General features: G+C 37.5%; 1 long non-coding RNA gene across 1 annotated transcript in view; it reads left to right on the forward strand.

Annotated features, from left to right (window-relative positions):
* Positions 1–258: 258 nt before the first annotated feature.
* LOC140231751 (uncharacterized) overlaps positions 259–22,532 on the forward strand; it is a 34,331-nt gene continuing 12,057 nt past the window's right edge. The window contains exon 1 of the long non-coding RNA XR_011901453.1: positions 259–290. This is a non-coding gene — a long non-coding RNA (uncharacterized lncRNA). The remainder of the gene's footprint in view (positions 291–22,532) is intronic.

The raw sequence follows: 22,532 nt of genomic DNA on the forward strand, positions 1-22,532 counted from the left end.
TGTGTCTGAAAGGTAACTTTCAATGACTAACGGTATAATCTTGGTAGAAGTGCGCCCGCGTTTTTTTTTTTTTCTTTCCTTAAGGGAAAACTTACAAAATACACACAACTTGTACACAATTTTCTCAACTTCATGCGCCACTGGTGCTGTCAAGGCAATGCAATATCAAATAGTTTTTCAATTACCAACGTCTTTTATTTGCTGGGCTATATATCACTTCATCATGCTATTCCTTATGTATATTCTGTGTCTATTTTTCATCCTCACCACGATATTTTCATCTCACAGTGGTAAGTCTACATAAAATCATTAATTTCATCTCATCTGTTAGTCCTTCAGACCTGTTTTGTTGTTTTATTTACTGCAGTATCGTGAGGTGTGCGCAACAACGAAGTGATGTTGTTCATGAGTCGTTATACGAAATTTTTTCCTCTCGATCCCCGAATCCACAAAGAGATGGTATATAAAGTGGTTGCCCTTGAATGCTGTATCCCTGCTCGAGCTCTAGTGTAAAGCATCCCCACTCCTACATAATTCCCTCCATCTCTTGTTTCTTCTCACATCACTGTAACGGAAGGAGGAAACTAAATTGGAGCAATTTCAGATGGCGATTCTCAAATGGCTGTGAAAAGAGATATGATTTAGAGTTGGGTGCACGGCAGGGTCAGATGAAACCGGAGAATCGTTTAACATCAAACAATAGCCGAACGAGGATAAACACATATGAGCCAAACGAGCAAATATGAAAATTGCATAGTTTATGATTCATCTCATCCGACCAGTAATATTTTATAGATCTCGTAACAATTAAAGGATTAATATCACCACCTCTCATATCTCGCATCCCTCTTTAGCTTACCGAACTAGGATTGTTCCTTATTGGCTTCTTGGACCATCTCTTTGAAGTGCCCTGATAATGCAATGGATTGATTGAGTATGAATGTAATCAATGATAACCGATGATGATCATCAAAACATAGCACCGATAATGATGATTATAGATTAAGCATGATACTAGCATTCATGTAATGAAGTAATTACAAGCTTAAAAACCGAGGCCTTTCTCTCAGGCTGTGCAGTAGCACTAGGAGAGTGCACCAAGACGGCATGATTTCCATTATTTAGAATGTAGAATAGAGTTTAAAAGAAGAGTAAGCAATATAGAGCAGCAAGTGACATTCTTGTTATGTCATGATTAATGCTAATCAATGTTGTTGTTTTTTTTTTCTCGTCAGACTGTCGCCTTATCATTTTGCCCGACTTTCTCCTGTTTATAGTGACTTAATCTGCATGCAGCTTAGTCTTTTGAACTTTGATTGCAACAAACTACATTTTCCCTTGTTTGTATAGTTCTGCAGATATTGGTTTTCATTATTGGTAACCAATTGAAAATTGATCAATCGGTATAGGTGAACAAACAAATAAATGAATAGACAGATATGTGCGATATAGTTTCATGGGGTAAAGGTCAAAATCAAAATCGTTGTCCTCTATAGGCAGAACAAGTTATAGCCATTAAAGTAGTAATATTGTTCCTTTAATCTTACAGCCCCCCCCCCCCCCCCCATTTGTAGTATGGTTCTATTCTAGACTTCTTTGATCTCATTCTCGAATTCATATTTTTGAAGTACGGGTAATATTTTCTGAATAGGACCTGTGTTTCGATAAGTTACCTTGGCGATACATACCTCCTCCAGTACGTCGATAGGTGTTCTTTTTCAATGGGCTTCCATAAATAGCCTTTTCGAGAACGTCATATGTATTGGCTGCCTGTGATGTGGATCATTCAAAGACTGTGATTACGCTCGAATCAGCGTCTATAGACGGTTGGGATTTTTTTTTTTATAACCTTTTCTTAATATTAATGACGATCGGTCGGTCCTCGATAAATATCACTTAAATATTTTTAAAAGACATAAGGATTGATGCTGAGATAAAATTATACTCCTGCGGCAAATTTATAAAATGAATTTTCGAGTCTTTTTTTTATACGAGTGTGCAGACGACAGGGAACGCTCTCGTCTTTACTATTGCAATACTTTTTTTTTTTCAATTCAATTTAACTCAAATTAAATTTTATTTCCAATATCACATTTTTGTTACCCATACAGATTCAAAGAAAACAGAACGTACAACGTATTACAACAATACAATCATGTGCATATACTTATGGAATTAATTGTTCAAAATAATTGCGTTTTTGGAAAAGAGAGACCCACGTGTAAAAGACAAGCTTGCAGAAATGTGGGCCACTTAATACATCGAACTTACAACAGAATAAATGTAAAGGTACTTTGGATATTATGTGATCATCAAACAAGGTTCAAATTGCATTGACTTCGAAGTCATGACTTCCGATTCGGGGATCGGACGCAAAGAGGAAAAATGGCAGAAAAATCTGGTGTTTTGTCTTGCGATTTATTAGATGTATACTTTATATTTGTATTACCTTTTGTTGGATGGAAATAAAGCACAATTGAATTGTGCCCTTTGAATATTGGACGCATTACGCAAACATGTAAATCACCGCTTAATCAGATCACGTTCAGAGTCAATCAGCATTGAAAGACTCAAAATATGCCTCTGGCAGAGCCATGTACCAAATAAATTCTTCTTCAGATTTCGGCAAAAAGAGACCTCAGATTTCTCCTGCTGTCCCTGGAGACGGCTTTGGTGGAGAGTGGAGAGACTTAAGTAGGCTCCTAAATGGATGGTTGGTTTACATAAGGCCAGATCGCAATGATAGCCAGATGCGCAGGCCAAAAATACATCTTGCCCGATGTTTTCCCGCCAGAATTAGGCGACAGTAGACGAGAAGCAGAGCCAAGTGCGCTGGTGAATACGATCTCACAAGCCTGAATGCACTATTCGCATCACGGTCGACATGTACCACCCATATGTGTATACTTTCGTACATTTCAAAATGATGTTAATAGCACTACCGCATATTTAACGTTGACAAGTCCTAAATTACGATTTCACGTACGATTGGTTAGCCATCGTATAAATATATTTTTCCATGGACCATATAGGTCCAACGTTGCATGGGATCGCTCAGTACTGATTGGTTCCAGTCAGATCAAAGTAGTATTATTCATATCCTTTATAACTACCCATCTCTGACAGGTAAATATTGATGTGTAACCTTGACTTAACCATACTATCGACAGGGAATTCCTTGACTGTCTACACAATTTATGTTTTAATTTCAAAGCTTATTCACTTATTGTCATGAAAAGATGAAGAAGGCACATTTTAATACTGCCAAACTGACGTCACCGTAAATATTGATCGTGGCAATTATGAAGTCAGACAGTGAATTAGTCATTGAAGTCATGTTTCCGCGGCAGTAATAAGATAATCGATTTAATGTCTCCTTAAATGTTAAATGACACTGTATAGATAGTAGCACATTTGACAAAAATGTGGAAATGTCACCTCTTCAGGGTGTCTAGTAATCAAGTGCAAAAATGATTCAATTATATACAGAAATCATAACGATTGATAACACAGCAACCACTTACCTGTCCATGTATTAACTTTCCTCTATCTAAGTTGTAGAGGCACATACATTCATTGTTTTGTTTTGTTTTGTTTTGTTTTTAACGTGAAGCTTCGATGAAACATAACTTATATAACTTCTTCATCGTTGTTCAAAATGATTTGTGATGTCCCGAGCTCTTAGAATCGAAGAGAGAGAGAGAAAAAAAAAAACACACCCAGACTTTGGTTGGTGAACGAGACTAAAAAAGAGCACGATCATACCATGGACACTAATGGAACCTCTAAATTAATCTCAAGCAACTGAACGTAGGGTCCTCTGGATAGCAGTAAAATAAATGTCGTTCATTTTTCATGCTCCATAACTTACGGCGTCCTGACACTTTTTATCAATCCAGGCGGAAATAGTGCGTCTCGGGCGACCACTTTAAAACTTAAAGCGGTAGTAGAAAATGATGACACTGAACCTGCCAAGAGGGGAAAAGGTTGAAAATTTCAAAGTAGTATACGGGGAATATGTAATAAAAATGGATATTATCAGCCCGACATGTCCATGAACTCTTGTATATTGAAATTAAGATCACAGATGTTTGAAATTTTCAATGATTATAGTTCATGGACTATGGTCTTGCACATTTTTCAGAGGAAAGACCATAATCTTATATCTGCTAGGAGAAATGTAACAAAGGCGCATGGGATGCTTTCCCCCTTAGGAACAATGAAGCAGCTAATGAGAATGAGGCAGATGGCGTGGATTTCCAGTAGCTGAAATCACATCTGTGTGAAAAGTAGCATCCGACTTGAAGCCAAATCACTGACTTCCATGGAGCGACTGGGGGAAAAGCGACTTCTGATTGGTCAAAAGTGACATGTATGAAACTGGCTTACTTCGCGCGAATGTCAAAAGCGACTTAATGTTTGTAGTTGGTGGGGTTTTCGCTAATCGCGATAACAGCAATTGGATTTCTTACAAATCTTCCCTTATCTGCTTACGAAGGTGATTTTTTTTTATCTATAACGTGTGTGCTGTCATTAATATCGACAAGCATTATGAAGAACAAAAGAGGGCTACAATCGGGCATTGTATCTGAGATTTGTTCTTCCTCTGCGCAGTGTTGCGGTTTCCCTGAACTTGATGATCATGCTATCTGACAAACAGAGACTAGAAATCAGCTAATGTTAGCCTCGGGTCTCCCTTAGGCTATTCCTGTCAGCTCTCCATTTATATCCGTTGGAATTGTATAATGCATTGGTGCAACAAACAAGAGCTGTTGCGCAGCATTCATCCGAACAAAGTTTAATGGTTACAGGCTTGCAGATGATTAGTTGAAAATAGATCTCTTTGCTGTCTCATCAAAAGATTACAGGGTTTTCTCAATGCATGTTTTCAGTTACAGTCACAATTTTTAACAGATTTTGGCACTCACTGCATGTCGTAATTCCAGCAGTGTGCTGCCCCCTGAGAAATGTATCAATGTGAGTCTTATGCATAATGTCATTTTGATTGCATATTTTATGATGGGATAAAACAGTTTTTACGTTACTCTCCGACGCTGCTCATAAATGGCAACTCAGGACCAGTTAAATTTGTTAAGTTATCCCAAAGGTTTGTTGCCTTTTTTACAAGTAGAAATTATAGAAGTATAGGAAACAGAATTGGAAAGCCATGAAGTAGCCATATCGAGGTATGGACAGGCGTTTTTGGAGGCAAAATGACAGTGTCGTGAAACCACGGAAATGCGGTTTAGTCGTCAAACAAAGTCTTTTTTTTGCTAACTTTTGATTGATCTTCCAATTCTTCCAGTGATTCATATCTACTCATTGTAAAGAAAGGGAGGGAAAATCTCATTTCCTTCCATTTTCTCTGCTATTTGCTTGTTTCCCTTTTGAAAAGAAATGTTTTATACATTCTTTCACCTGTCTGTTTGGGTCCGGTGATTGTAGGTGTTCTTCGAAAAGTCGAGGGTCGGGGGTACCTGTTTCGTTCCGCCCCGTCACCCATCGCTGCGCTGCCAAGGGAAGGAATCCCTTCCGCAGACCCCTGGCACACATTTGAATAGAATACGTGAACGTCATTTTGATTCAACGATATTTTGCAGTCTTTTTACCCTCTCATCCATCATCTTAATCACCACAGATGTCAGTGAGGCAATAGTGATCCCTTGTAAATTGTCTGATTCAAATTTTGAGACCCGCGTCGTATGTGTTTAAAATCCTATCACCCGTAAACAACTTGTTTTGACGCCTAATCATAGATTATATATGATTATGATTGTTGTTATAATGAGATTTCTTTCAAAGGTTTAACGAGGGGCTTCCCGTGGAGGAAAAATGAAAAGTTGCTTAGCAATTATCATGAAGAGTAGGCGCCCTTGAAGCTGGTTGTTTTTAAAGTTTGGACGCAGAGCATAAGTAGGCGCGTGAAAACGTTAGTCACGTCTCAGCGTGCCTAGACAGAGGGCTTCAGTTAAAACCTCTGACATGGGGTATACGCCACCAGTGACAAACATTTATCACGGAAAACTTTAGAAGCACAAAAAAGTGGACAATAGGAACAAATAAACCCCATCATGATGCATTATGATAAATAATCAACTCATAGATGTCAAACTATCAAATCACGCCCAAGGAATCAAACCAAGTTAATGTATTTCTTTACCCTTTATGATGTCAAAACTGATAACGTCAGATAACCAGTAATATAAGATAAATATAAGATAAATATGCACCACAGACTTGACAGAAGAAGAAAATACACTATACCGACAAGCTTAAAAACGAATCGAATTTAGTACGTTGTAGATGGCACGAAATTAACTAATTGTTCTCCCAATTGCGAAAAAAAACAAACAAACAAACATGAAAACGTTTTTAATGGTGATCTATACCCTCTCAGTCTTGGGTTCGATCGTCGGATCCAGGAGTATTCCAGGGAATGGAATATAAGTTGCCTGTATAAGTCGATTCACCATTCAGCAGGTAGTCCAGATACTCGCCATGATACCTGACGAGTGAAACAGGTGAGGCAAGGAGTAGTCTGAAGACACGGAATGACTCAGAGAAATGGGATACCATACAACGTGCTTCTTGCATCACGTTCTACAGGGTGCCTCAAATAAAACCATACACTTTTGAAATGGCTGCCGAAATATATGATTCTCGGGGAAAAGGTTTATATGTATGGATAGCTTATGGACTCAAATTTTAAATGACACCAAAAAGTTTACAAATAAATCATGCTTGAATGAGCAGTGCTCACTTTTGTAAAGGGTATGAAAATTAGGCTGCGCAGGAATTAGCCTTATTTGCGACAGGTGAGTCTGATGGAGCTTACAAAACTGAAGTTGATATGATAAACTTATGATCAATTGCGATCAGTTTGGCTTTGCTGAGTGAATTTTATGGTTTATTAACCTAACTTTTATGCCTGAGTAAACCGCAGTTGCATTCATGTTATTGTAGCATTGCAAATTTCCCTGGTAGACACAGTGGTGTGTTCATGCGAGTCAGCAAAATTTTCAGCAAAATGCATTTGAATAATGAATTTAGACAATCCCCATCTGGTTATTAAGTAAATCAATGAGCTATTCTACTAATCTGAAAATAACTGCAATGTGGGGCGAAGGTTTTCATTCAAGTCACAGATGTAAAGAATAAGAGTGTGTAACATGGAAATTGCAACATGTACCATCACCTCATCCTTACTCACATGAACACACCACTGAGTCTACCAGGGAAATTTGCAATGCTAGAACAAAATAAATGCAACTGCGGTTTACTCAGGCATAAAAGTTTGGTTTAATAAACCATAAAATTCACTCAGCAAACCCAAACAGATCGCAATTGATAAATTTATCATATTAACTTCAGTTTTGTAAGCTCCAACGGACTCACCTGTCGAAAATTTAAAAGGCTAATTCCTGCGCAACCTAATTTTCATACCTTTACAAAAGTGAGTAGTGCTCATTCAAGCATGAATTATTTGTGGACCTTTTGGTGTCATATGAAAGTTGAGTCCATAAGCTATCCATACATATAGACCTCCCCCCCCCCCCCCATAATTATATATTTCTTATTCGGCAGCCATTTCAAAAGTGTATAGTTTTATTTGAGACACCCTGTATATAACATGCAGTGCATTTATTTCCGACATCACTTCATTTATATGTTTTGATTATATCTTTTTCCAGATTGTTTATTCATTTATTCTTTACGTCTTTCCTATATTTTCTTTTAAATCTCTTGCGTTCATGTTGACAAAAGTAAATGCCATATTCGATTAACTGTTAAGTGAAAATTACTAAAGCGTGTGTATTCACGTGAATATCCTCATGTAAACTGTCACATTATATTTGGAAATATCTTTTTGTGTTGAACTCAAAAATACATCTAAAATTATTAAGATATTCCATGTCAACATTCAGACACGATGCATACACACACGCGGACACAATACAGGCCTACACTTTAATTAATCTATTGTCCATGCTATGGGAATCTATGTAGTTCGCTGCTATTGAGTCCTGTTCACAGTCGATGGAGAATTGTAGAACCCCATAGAAAACGGGTTAGCCTATAAGTATGTACATTTAGAAGAAATCAACTCTGAACACATGCGACACGATGATTATTCTCAGCCAAAGTACCGCTATCCAGGTTGGCTTCTTTGTTGTGGCTGAATACACCGTGCCGCGGATTTCGCTACGCAGCGGGCCTCTCTTGGCTGCAATTACTCCAGGTAAATTGTCTCGACGGGTTGTCCTCAACGTCAGATTAATGTTCCCGAATCGGGACTGTTTGAAGCAGGCCGAAAATACAGGTGTCATCCTGAAGACCATTATCGTCGTCTCATTCTCCTCTTCGTGGCGCCCCTGGGCTACTACCACTCTGACGGACAAATCGAGAGTTGCTTATGCAGACCGTGGAGCTGAAAACTGTGGGTCGCCTAATACATTTAAAAGACAAGTCAAACTTCATAGACATGTGGATTGAGTGAATGTAGCAATATTAGTAGAACACATCAGTGAGAGTTTGAGGAAAATCGGACAGTCCATTGAAAAGTTATGAATTCTTGAAGTTTCTTCTCAGTCACTGCTGGATGAAAAGACTACTACAGCTTGTTATGTCACATGTGTACAACTGTATAAAGAAAATAAAAAGAAAATTCAACATATGTTCACTTTTTTCGCATAATAAAAGAACGCTGGACTTGCCTCTTTCAGAAGGCAGGGGGAATAATATTACCCTTAACATACGTCAGTGACATGTCAAGGAAATGTGCACTTTAAAAAAAAAAAATGTGAAATTCTCTTTATTTTCTTATATATCGTTGTACGCATGTGACATCAACTGTAGAAGTCTTCTCATTCAGCAGTGACTGTTTCGATTCTTTAAAAAAAAAAAAGCATAACTTTTGAACGGATTGTCCAATCTTCCCCAAACTTCACTGATGTGTTCTACCGATATCACTGCATTCACTCAGTCCACAAGTATATGAAGGTGGACTTGTCCTTTATAGAAGTAGTTCGACAATAACTTAGGACAATGAATGTTGAACGGCTGACGGGCCATACTAGTATTCCCTCAACGCGAAGAACATACACCTCCTTCAATATATTGTGCAGTATATTGTGCATGTTTCTCGTTTTCCATCATTATGTAGAAATATTCTCAACTGATATAGTGGTCGTAAAATAGTGATTTTGTGTTATACTTCAAATTCTTGTTGAGTGAAGTTGCTGCCCTGTTCTACTTGAACAAATGCTTTAAGAAAATGAGAAATGTGAGAGTACAAAAGAGAAAATAAAATGAAGCGCACTGCTTACAAAGACGAAAAAATATGAGTTTTTCAAAATCAAAACAAATTAGAAATTGAAATCGAAATCTTTTAGCCCAGCAGACACAGAGTTACAAATGTCCTGCCGCGAAGCAAAGCCGATCGTATTCCTCCTTTTCAACCCATTTTCCGCCATGACTAGCCCAATAGATTCATTACCTTTAACCCGTCGCCATTTTAAGGTATGAACTAGTCACGTATTGTCTCCCAGAGTACTATGATTACCATCAAGTAGTGAGTGTGAAAGACCAGCTCCGAGTGGGGAGTGCTTTGACGAATGGCTGTACATGGAATACGCCACAACCTCAAATATTTTTCTCTGCTCAAGAAGAAAGAGATGCCGCCTGGATGTCTTCAAGTATCCAAAGTTTAGGCCATTGACATTCCCTTGTCATCTCAGACATCAATCAGTTTCTCAAGAAAACGAGAGCCCAATCTGGGCTCTAAACGTCACTTTTTGTTTGTTTAATTAAACGCTGCGGCTATATCTTCTTCTCCAAGTGAGCAACTTCCTATAATCTACTACCTCTCTTCCAGCGAGCGTACGACCCAAAAATCATAGGTAATAGGCGATGCAGATATTGGGAGGTTGCTCTGAAAATGACAAAGCGCCAGCGTGTTTATATATTTACACCGTAAGGGTGGCCCCCATTTGTAGAGATTCTTCCTCTTTAACGTCTTCCGAATGTATATTTAGCTTTGAACTTGACGAGGCCCCTTTAGAGCAACCTTTGAACATTGGGTCACGTTTGCCCGAAAAATTCGTGTCTGGGTACGTGTTGTCTTTAGCATCTGTCATGTTTCTTACTTGCCATCTGGCCAACGTTTCCTCTGGTCTCCGTAACAAGCTACGGCACAGAATGACCCTTGTCGTTTACCACAACGTGAGGATATTGTAAGCAATGTTGCACGTTTACGAGAGTTTTATGAGATAATAAGTCACCGACAACCTGGGATTATACTAGCCACTACTTGCACATTCACCCTCTACCTTCACCGTCTACACTTGTTTGCGTTCTAACCTCTTACCGAAAAGCGATTGAAAATTGTTCAAAACAAGACCAAGCAAAGTTATTCTGTGATGCGAATATTGCATATCTTTTCATAAGATTATTCACTTCGTGCAGGCGACAAAACACAGCACCATTAGGCAGATAATCTGGAAAATGGTGTTTTCTTGTGAAGTTCTCTTACGTTTTGTTCTCGGACTGTACAATATACGGGAACTTTCTGTAGCCAAGACGGAAATAATGGTACACCCTACAGGTGTAATGAAGATAGGGAGGAGGATGATTAGACATGTCATGTTTAAACCCCCGCTCCTTCGTTACACTATACTCATAGGCCTACAGTTTCTAGAAAAAGGTGTGGAAAATGTTAATATGATAAAAGGCATATAAAAATCAAGACAACATTGCAATACTAACATAAAAAGATGTAAGTTTTTTTTTTTAATCTCAACACATACATAACGTCGCTGGGTGACAAGACCTTAATTGTATCTCAATTTTTTATGAAAGTTACTTTTTTATTAACGACATCGCCAGATAATCAGTTGCGTGTCGTCCTGTCCATATCCTAGCTGTCTTACCAAAAAAGAAAAAAAAATGTCAAGCATGTCAAAGGAAAGACGATGCTATGCTATGTAATGCTTTTTATACATGTAAGTTGGTGTTTTTTTTTTTCTCCTGAACATTTGACATTTTTGAGATACCGTATACAAGGTTTTGTCGCCGCAACAGCGATAAGTTACTGCGATGCGATGCTTTTACATCAGTTCGGCTTTCTACATGTGGTTGCTTTATTTTTTAGGTTGTTGTTTTTCATTTATTTTGATGGAAGTTGTAAGATTCAAAATCTACATAATATGAAGAAACATTACGCAATCCATACCCCATTTTTCCCCCTTTGGATAAAATCAAAGGATACTTCTGCCTAAATTTCCAAACTCAGGAGGACAAAATTTTCAAACGAAGTGTGTACTCGTTCCAAGGCCCTGATATGGTACCGGTAGTAGTGCACGTGATGACGCGATCATTCGTGTGTATGAATTGGACAGAAATAAAATCACTGACTGAATTGAGTTTGCAGTCAGAGTCTCAAATTTATTATTCTGTAGACAGGAACTGGTCTCAATCTTGAGTAAATATACGAAGCTTCGCACCACATCTGATAAGTCCACCACACCGGAAACTTTGGTGACCACATGTTAAAGAGACCCCCTCTCCCTTCCCCATCTTCAAATATGCGCACATATTCATTCTGTTTCATCAACTGCTATTCCAGGATACGACATAGACCCATTTCCTTTGCTCTACTTCTCCACCAGATACAATATTGAAGTTTTGTCCTCCCAAAGAATACTTAATTTGGTTATTTTGATGAGCGCTGATCAAGCTTTTCTTAATCGTTATTGCATAATATATATATATATATATATATATATCTTTACATTTTAGGAGTCCTTCATTTCTACTGGCTTCACTGAGTCGTGTATATAATGTATAACTATGTTTCTTTTCGTTTGTGCTCAGTCTCAAATGCAGATCAATTTCCATCACAGAAATAAATCTGTGGTGTATATTCTTCACTCCTTCTCTTCTGTTCATCCTTTCTTTCCCTGGCTATATCTTCTTTTCTTTCTCATTTCTTTGTAATTTTTGTGTTCATCCTTTTCTTTGTTTTCTTCAACTGCCTCATCTCTATTTTCCTCCACTCTTTTTTTTTTTTTTAATGATAATGCCTTCTTTTTTCCCCTCATTTACCAGGTCTTAAATGTGTACTCCTCGCCGTGACCCCCCCCCCCCCCCCATCGGTGTCTCTCTCTCTCTCTCTCTATCTCCACCTCTCCCAACCCTCAGTTCGCAAGATGATTAGGTGGTTGGCCTGCACATTGTAAGAAAGCGAAGGGGTGTATAGGTTGTGATTTTTAAGCTCATGATTCATAACGCGAAATGGAAGGAGTATAATAACCATTCACTCTCCCGCCAGATTGTCGTCGAGTTACAACACAGTGTCCCACAAAATATCGACTCACCCTCCTCGTCCTCCTTTTGACAGTAGGATATTCCAAAGTGATTCCTTTGTTGTTTATTTTCGTCTTTTTTCTTTATTTCTCTAATTCGATAGTTGATTGTCATATTGTCCACACATCCTTAGCAGGAAATATCTACGTTTCAAGAGTTCTGATATAGAACCCACAGAAGTTTGGTCCCCTTTCTTCGGATTGTTAGAATATGTCATAGATTGTACGGATACATAGCAAGTTGTCAGTCTTTGTGATTGCTCCTCATTTACATACTTTCAATGATAATTGTGTAATTTAACGTTACATTTCATTCATTTCATGTTCAGAGTAGTATACAACTATAATGATACAATGCATATAACGAATTCTAACTGAGTGAGTCAATATTCTTTCTTTTCTTTTTTTACAACACCTTATACTTTTTGTCCGCTACCAATAGGAATGGCGGATCCTGTAACATTTTCTCTTTGCTCGTGTTTATTTTTGTGATACATGATGACGTTTTATTCAGGCTTTGTATATTTGGTTGGAAACGTTTATGCGCGGAAATTACGGCCAAGTGGGACTGTAGCTTGATTGATGACCGGGGTCGGCCTGGACGCCTTATTTAGGATGAAGGCAGTGCTGAGTTGGTGGGAGACAGGAATACGAATTCCCAAAATGTCTGTAGCCTTTTTACAGGCTGCAAAGTGATTGCAAAGCGACGCCACTGTGAACCAAAAATGGTCGCAAAATTTAATGCATTCGACAGATATGTCAGGTTTTTATAGACGTAGGAATAGATTGTTTCAAATCAAATATCTGCAGTGCTTAATGGTAGCCAGACAATCCGTTAGTTAACGATGTTTTCTCAATCAGAATTATTACGTGATGATGTGTACTATAAGGAAACTCAACGAAAGAAATATTGTAGCATCTGTAGAAAAAATAGTGGAATTATCAAGTGGTTGTTTTTTCAACGGCATTCATAACTGAGTGATATTTCATACTGTATAAACAATGTCCAAATGGCAGCTCATTGAAAGGGTGCTAAAATTGCACAGGTCATAGGAACATAAGTGATTAATAATGACAGTGACGATAATAGCATTTCTATAGCGACTAATACCGGCGTTGGTAAGCGCATTGATGCATATTAGAAAAGTTGAATGAAAAATACTGTTACAGAATAATATTATGATTGCGAACATTATGATATATAGGCCTTCATTAAGTTCATGTATGCATTGTAAAAAAAAAGAGACAAAAGATAAGATAAATCTAATAAATGAGTCATGAGCATTGAGTTATTCAAACTTGTGAACACTTTGAACATTTTGAATGTGAAAAAGGGAGTTTGTTCAAATAAACGGAGTAATGACAGATAATGCTATATCACCATAAACGGGTAGGCCTACCTAAAATAGTGAAACTGCCATTGCACGTACTGTGTACTTTGGAATTGGATATGATCAGCTGGAATAGGTTGCTGGACCTAGCGAGAGTTCATGGCCGTACTGGCGGCTGGCATCACCCCTATTTCCTAGCACCTCGCTGACAGATCTTACACGGCCGTTTCCGAGCTCGGTCTCCCAAATTGTGCCATATACTTCCAAAAGTCCCATAAGGCCTGTCTAAGGAAAAAAAAAGAGTATTAATAAGTAAACAAAAGTCATGTCTTGTAATATAATGGCAAATCATCATTCATACGTAGCCTTGTCGCGAGACGACAGTCAGGGTCACGTGTATGAAAGTCATGAATTCAAGACGTATTTGTTTAATTTGACTTAAAATAATTGATTATCATTTTTTTCATGTATGTCCTGTACTCTTTCACTTTTCCGTTTTCTTTATCTTATGTACCTGTATGCAATTCGCACTGTATGCAATTCGTATCTTGCACATGGTTGCGCTTAGAACATTTGATTATTAGATGGATTTGGCGCCTTATAAGTCCCATGTATGGATTATGAAAAACACCTATAGCATGAAATTAAACACTGCTTGTATCCATCTGTAATTACCATGGGTCTCTCCGTACACAGTGCGTTTCAATTTACCCGTTAATCATTCTTCCAATTCACTCTATCGTGTATATCGTGCATGAATCACAATTTAATGGTTCACCGTTGGCACTTCTATCACACAGTTCGTCTCATCTTGCAGTGATATGATGTGATGCAGAATTGCACTTTCAAGTTTCATTGTCATCTGTTGGCGATGGTCATTAATGTCCTTTCATGATGACCTACTACAAATATTATTGTGATTAGTGAAATTGGAATCAGTGGGGAATTGAGATCACCCTCGGCTCATTGCGCTATGTCTGATCTCAATTCTATTTAAAGATTGGGATGTTGTGCGTTCAGTTTTACCAGGGAGGTGGTCGCACCTCCCTGATTTTACTTTCTGCTCTGTGACTGTGCTCTTCTCGGGTTTTGCGTTGAGACTACAGGTCCTTGTACGATGACAGCTTGCAAGTTTCCAGGATTCAAATATTTCTGATCCCAAGACTTTAATCAAATGTGGAATTGCTCCGAAGGTGATGACATGCAAGTTATAAAACTGCATATTTACGGAAGTATTTCGTATTCCTCGATTTCACTCGTACGATAACAAAAGTTTCTAACGTTACAAATTAGTGTCACTTCCGTAAATTACATCAAGAGTTTTTCAAGAAGACAAAACTGCATTTCAGTAATTAGCAATGCTTAAGCATTTCACAAGCTCGATAGAAAAACATAAAGAAGCATTTTGACCAACTGTGCATGATTTTATTCATATAATGCATATTGCATACTATCTCTTTCAAAAAGTCATACGTCATGGATTCATGTACCCCTCTTTTTATTTCAAATCAAATTCAAAATGTAATCAAATTTGAATGGATTTTTCTGCTTTGAAAATAGCAGAAGTGAAATACAGTATTTTTTAAACAATGAGACTTACGATCAGACACTCGAACATACATAAAATTTACTCGTACAACAGACTGATAACAGAATAAAAAGACGTGCTGATCCACAACTATTCAGAATAAGCAAATAAACAGTGATCTGACTGAATTGTGGTTGAATGCATTGTGAAATTCGAATGCAGAAGGCTGTCCTTAAATAGCAAAGAACTTAACGAGACGACTGCCTGTAGAAAAAACAGTAAAAAGTATGCAGCGTATGCTGTGTGTACATAGCGAAAAAGAAGCCAGATTATCCGTGTTCTAGTGTTGTATTGCGATAAGAACAAAATATTGTTTAGGTATATAATAGGGGTAAGGTGAGTGCTGGTGGAAGTGTATGTGCTCAGCAAAGGCGCGGTACGGTGTGTCTTTTGTGTCCTTATACTCTTACATCCTTGTACGAGTGTACATATACCGTATGGGAAGTGGAATTGAATTTGTATGAGAAAAAAGGCCTCGAGGCCTATTCATTCATTTATTTATTTATTTATTTATTCAGTCTTCTTTAAAAACAGAGTAGTCTTTTAAGAGCCAAAAGGCCTGCTTTTAAAAAGAGCCCTGTTATATAAATATACAATTACATATCGGAACATATATTTGCTTGGTGTAAACAAAAAGTAATTACGACAAAACCAAAATATACCAAGTCAAACACAATAACAACTAAACAGGAGAAAACAAACAAACAGAAACAATTAAACTAAGCTCATAACAGAACAATATACTACATAACAAGACAGGGTAACCAACTTGCCACATAACAGTTGTGGCTTCAGTTGGTGCGCAAAACTATAGAAGAATAAACCAGAATTTGCATTAAATCTGCACTTTATAGAAGTTAATTGATCGTATTTGGGTTTTAAAAGAGATGAGTGTTGTTGCCGTTCGAATATGGGTTAGGAGTTTGTTGTAAGGCTTCGCTCAGGCTGTGAATAATGATAAGCTACAGCTGATATCTACTGTAGATTGCTGATCAACATTTTCCCTGCGACCATACTGCAGCCCCGTTTGCCCTAAACGTTGTGCGTCGTGGGTAGGTGGAATATTCTCTTACTTTTCTGATCTGTCGGAAAAGAAAAATGGAAATAGATGCAGTACATACCCTAATGATATCAAGAGCTATAATTATACACTAACACAAACACAAACACACACAACGTATAATTCTGTTAACACAGGTAGGCAACTATCAGACCTTCACTGCATGGACGTCCACTAGTCGTGGAGTATCACAATCTGTAAGTCAATGATGATGACACAGAAGGGAGGAAGAAGGTGTACTGAGGGCACGTTGCACCATTAATATTCAGAGTAGACGCTCATGTCCGCTCCCTCTCGCATGTGCGCGGGACAATTGATTTACCTGCAGAGGGCAAGTTGTCCCCATTACCATGGGTTACATGTAGAACTGATTTACATGTAAGTGTTGACTTTATGTTTCTTTTTTTTTTGGCCATAATGATAACACTAATGTGTTTCTCTTTTTCTCTTCTTGTTCTTTTGATGTAAATTCGTGATCGTGTGTCTCCATTGTCACTATATGTCGTTTTCTTTAATACCCCTCCCCATCCGACTTGGAGTGGAAAGATGCAGCTAGCTGGACAGTATCTCAGACGGCTTGAGAGGGGAGAGGACCCTGTGGCGGAAAAGGGATTTCAGTCGCGACATCCCCTGATCCCATGGCTAAAGCCCCCCTTCATCCCCCCTGCCTAGAGGAGCATTATATACCAATACACCTGAAGAACTCAGGCACCAGAGTATATTTTTGCGTCTTAGTAGCTCACCTAGATACGATGTTCGCTAGACGCCGTGACCAGACACCAAAGTGGGGAAAATATTAAAACAAATTCACAATCGTACAATTCATGCATATTTTATGCATTTCATGTAAACAGCATCATTCTGTCATTCTCACCAGCAGAATCGCTGTTACTCTGTTCAACAAACTCGTCGAGACGATAAGGCCTCTATGAAAGATTTAAAAGACACGTTGACAATAAGATTGAAGCATCAATTTCAGAAATAGTACAGATTTGAACGGAAGTCAGCAATTGATACATTCAACGAATGTGATTGTGTCGTATTTCTATTTTATTCATAATGTGCCATTTTAGCGTTATGCTTCTTCTTTTTCGCCTCTTATTTCATTTTTGACCCAATTTACTTGCATTATATTACTAGGCTTATTTTTGTTTTATCTATGATTGTATTGTGTACTTTTTTGCATTTGTTATGTTGTATACACATACATTTTCTGATGTTTATGTTTTTTTGTGAGTTGCTTTATTCGTTTGTACTTTAAAATTGTACATTTTTTATTATTTTATTCACGGACCCACTGAAAAACAGTTTATGTTGAATAGGTTTACCCTTGTTTAAATAAATGAATGAATGAATAAAGAAATGTATAGATAAATAATAAATTCATGAATGGATATATATATATATATATATATATATATGAATAAACAATGAATAAATAAATAAATAAATAAATAAATAAATAAATAAATAAATAAATAAATAAATAAATAAATAATAAATAAATAAATAAATAAATAAATAAATAAATAAATAAATAAATAAATAAATAAATAAATAAATAAATAAATAAATAAATAAATAAAAAAGTGAATGAATGAATGAACCATTTATACTGGATTTCGTGGCAAGATGCTCGCCCCTCCCCTAAAAAACACACACAAAAAAAAGCAAAGCAAACAAGGAACAAATGTATTTTCAAAAGCTGGGGTCAGAATTCTTCACGTTTTTCATTTACTTGTCATAATATAATGACAATAATAAATATGCTGTATCGATTAGATCTATTTCAAGTTTGTCATTGTGTACATTTTTGTGTCCGTTTTCTCTCAGAATAGTTGCGTTCTCTTTGCTTTATTGTGTAAAATTGTTATTTGCAGACAGAGGACTTCACCACGAGACTACACACCGTCAATGTTTATGTTCGGATTGAGTACGTGAAGCTTTATCGCACTCATGTGAAATGTCCTTTTTTTCGGGTTCTTCGTCTTCCTAAAAAGGAGCCATAACGTCCTATCCGACGCTGATCTTAGTTTTGACAAGGACACGTGTGATATGAGCCACAGATCCTGAGAGCTTTTTAATTGGATATTTCTGGTTTTTGTTTTCAGTTACAAAATGAAGCTTGGGACAGGGGTGATAACAAGGAAAATATAATTTTACAGCTTTTTACTGTGATTTTGTGACCTATAGAATAAAATGTTATCAGAATTAGGGTGTTCATTTCATTCATATTATCATCATTATCTGATGTTATGAATCAACCCTTGAAAACTATCGTATAAGTCATAGCGATCACTACTACAGTAATTGAAACGGGAACTTCACCATGAGAGTGCTGCGTATCATTGATATGCATTTCTGTCTTGGGTAAATTTGCGAGAACATTAGGATCCATTGACTCATTATTTTTAGTGCCTCTCATACATTGTCATCATTCTCTCTTGTGTCAACCAGATATGTAATCATTGATACCAGTGGAACGGACAGTCCAGGATAGATTGAATAGGTGTATATAACGTAGCTATCACCATAATAATGTAGGAGGGTAATATTATTACCCTCCTACAGTCGCAGACACGGTCTGAGAAAAGAAAAAGTTAACAAACAAATAAACAAACAACACGTTTGATATGTGTTCAAATATTAAACGTTCGATGTCTAGACTTCATCACCTCCCCAAATTCAAAAGTACAGGATACTTTTTAGATGTTTCCATGCTTGCAACTTTATTAACGAAGCAAGTAACTACAGTGTTTGATATTTAGCATGTGTTTAATGCATAGTCTCCACCACGCTGTTTTGCATGTAGGCTTTCAGGACTGACTCTCCTTTGGGGAAAAAAAAATAAAATTTATAAATGATTAGACTACCTGTCAGCATCATTTAATCCAGTAACTAGACAAAAGTATAACGAATCAGTAAACTGTTTAGGAAGTAAGCTGTCATCTGTCGAATACAAAGTCATATCTCAATATTATGTTCCAATATTTTTTTTTTCAAAAGTCCATCTCTAATTTCCGGTTCTGTGTGACTGAATTCAATATGTAATGAGTTTATCATGACTTTTTAGTGTACATAGAAATTAGTAGTGTTGAATGTCTCTGGAAATAGCACTGTGTATGTGACACTATTCCCTTTCCATCTCCTCGGAAGCAATCGATTACCACTTGATTACGGCCATTCTGAAAGACCCTCCCCGAGGCATTCGTTCAGTGGAGCTTTTTTTTTTTTCGCTAACTACGTGATTGCTCAACGGTGAGACATCAATCAAACGTCATAATTTCTTTGATATTAGACTGTTTGTTAATTTGCCGGAGACGTAGAGTGAACTTACGTGTAATTTCCTAACGCCATTTGAAGGGGATTTATTGTAATGAGGCTGTGGTTTTCTTGTAGGCCTAGGTGGTCACGGATGGTCTTATTCAAAACCTCGAAGTATTTCCTTTCTTGTCGTTAACAGCGATGCGCGTAAACATAAGATATCCGTTCACTTCTGTTTTTTATGGATACTTGATTTTACTGTGCGATATGATTTCTAAATAACTATAAAAATATATCAACCGTGACATACATTCGTGAGCTCTCGTGTAAAGCAGAACAGACAAAGAAGACTGTACGCGCCACTCAGACGATTATTTGCAAGATACTCATGTCATAATTATGAAATGTTGCTTTTGAAGAGAGCAATTCGTAAATAAAATTTCTGATGACGATGGTATATAAACATAATGGTGAAAGGGTTTAGAAAATACAAATTGCAATAGATCGACGACTGTATTGAGGCTACTTCCATAAACTAGAAGTGACCACGAGAACCCAGATTTCTTTGAATCCGAGGGTAATCTCACCATTAGTCAATCAGGTATTACTGCGCAGTGAGTACCCATGTACTATGTAATCTCCTCTTAAAGTGATCTTTATTCTAAGCTCTGGGCCAAAGTCAAATGCGTGTTTGATGTATTTTGAGCACGCAACTATCTCGGGCAACCACTAAGTGGTTAAGCAGATGTTACCCTGGAACGACATTCAGGACGTATGAACTGTCAAGTTTGACACAATGGTTCTCATGTATGGTGAGTTATTCTAAAATAGTGAAATTTGAATGCGTGCATGTGTGTGTGGGGGGGGGGAGGTGAGTTTACTCGGGTGTACGTCATGTTTGTTAGCTGCACTCCGCTTCACATTAATCAGCGATTAAAGCATCCATTAAAACAGCACTACAATACAATTCATAATATTCTCTATGAAAGAATGTTGAGCCCTCGGCGCCATTGTGTTCCAGCGTGGATTTGATGTTTGTGTAATGAATTGGTCGTGTGTCTGTAGAATTTAGTTTGTTTACTAATTATGAGAATTATTTTGATTGTTTGGTGCAGCTCATTTCCAAGATAAATGTGAATCATTGTTTGTTCTAAAGCAAATGACAATTCGTACTTGGCTTTATTGCTTGACTGGATTTTTTTTTAAGTTCATAAATCGAGGTAGGCACATTTGCAGGTTTCTTAACTGGTGGCAATAGTCGCAGCAACCACACCAATATTCTATTAATGATTTGTTCAGTCGCTGTAACAATCAGGTTAAAAATCTGAAAGTTGTCTGTATGTAGCCAGTCTTGAGGGCGAAAAGAGAAGAACAATCAAATGTTTACACCTGAGATTCCGTTTTGCGTATCAGTCGTCTGGTGGAGTCATCGAAACACATTTCCGAGAAATCGAAAGGAATCGTGTCAGGCCCACAGGTGATGTTTTTACAACAACAAAAAAACACACAAAAACAACAAAAAACATAGGATCGTATGCATCAAAATGTATGTTTCCTTCCAATTGGGAGCTCCACATGACGCCATACTGCAGAACATCGCGGGGCGGAGAGCCGAAAGTAGTCTTCTCTGCTACCAATTTAACTGCCGCGATTTCGCCGAAATTCGACGGTGTCGTTATCTCCCTCACATTTCACTGGTTGCTGTCTTTGCTCTCACTTTCTCATGCCGACTTTGAAAATGAATCACCGTCTGAACCAACTTCACGTGCAAACCAGACACACAATTTGTAGACGAATTGAATAATGCACAAATCATGTCTTGTCAAATTGCGTTAGCAAGGACGACTGTTACGCGTTTCGTAAAGTCGTAGACGTAGTATCTTGCAGAATAACTCGGTGACTGGTTGCATGTAGGAGCTGTAACCACTCAAATCACATTCCTTTTTAGAAAGTTTGTCCTGTTATGTGCAACCGTAGTTATTGAGCTGGTTGTAGGCGCTTTATAATGGGGTTGATATCTGTTTCAGTCGTAGGCCCCTATTTACTTGTATTTAATCAATATTTTCACCTTCTGGAACAAAATTTACCCCACCTGTGGGACTCCTAGTAGTGAAGTCATTCACTGTCATTAACCTTATGTCTTTTACACAAAAACGATCATACGGCATCTTCCTTTCTTCCTATGACAAATTTTCATTAATATGAAATCTCACATGACACTGTGTCTTCCTCTGGCAATCTAGCCAAGCTTTTCATCTCAAACACTTTATGAATATACCCTTCATCTCTTCGATAATACTAATTTAGTATTATAGTCAACATCAAGTCATTACATGGAACGCACGGACGTATTAAGTGGACAGGGAAGTCTTTCACGTTAGAGCTGCGCGCACCTCTTTTTCGGGTATCCACTCCTTCCAATACAATATACGACCGCTTTCCACAATATCTTTGTACCATCGAATACCATTGGAATTTATGAAAATGTATATGTTTACATTTACATAATAGTGTATATATATATATATATATATATATATATATATATATTATATACGTTTATGTGGCCACATAAGTGATGGGTGCTTTATTATTTCACTATAATCGACTGGAAGGTGGAGCCAGCCTACGTACCCTTCGTTCACTTTGAATGCCTGATGCCGAAAACACATTGCCGGTTTGATACATGTATAATTGATGTGGCGTAAAGTGAAATAGATTTGGAATTAATCACAACCAACCGTGCTTACATGTCAACCGATGCATTTTCAGGTAGCCTGAGACTTATTAAACATCGAGGCTCACTAGCGCAAAAGTTTCGTAACTTAGACGGAATACATTGACTAAGGTGTGACATAATATATAGTTTTAGAAAATGGCTGTCCAGTCTTCATGTTATTATTCAGCACGTCAGTACCTGATTTGAC

Source organism: Diadema setosum, chromosome 8, assembly GCF_964275005.1.
Source record: "Diadema setosum chromosome 8, eeDiaSeto1, whole genome shotgun sequence".
Lineage (NCBI taxonomy): Eukaryota > Metazoa > Echinodermata > Echinoidea > Diadematoida > Diadematidae > Diadema > Diadema setosum.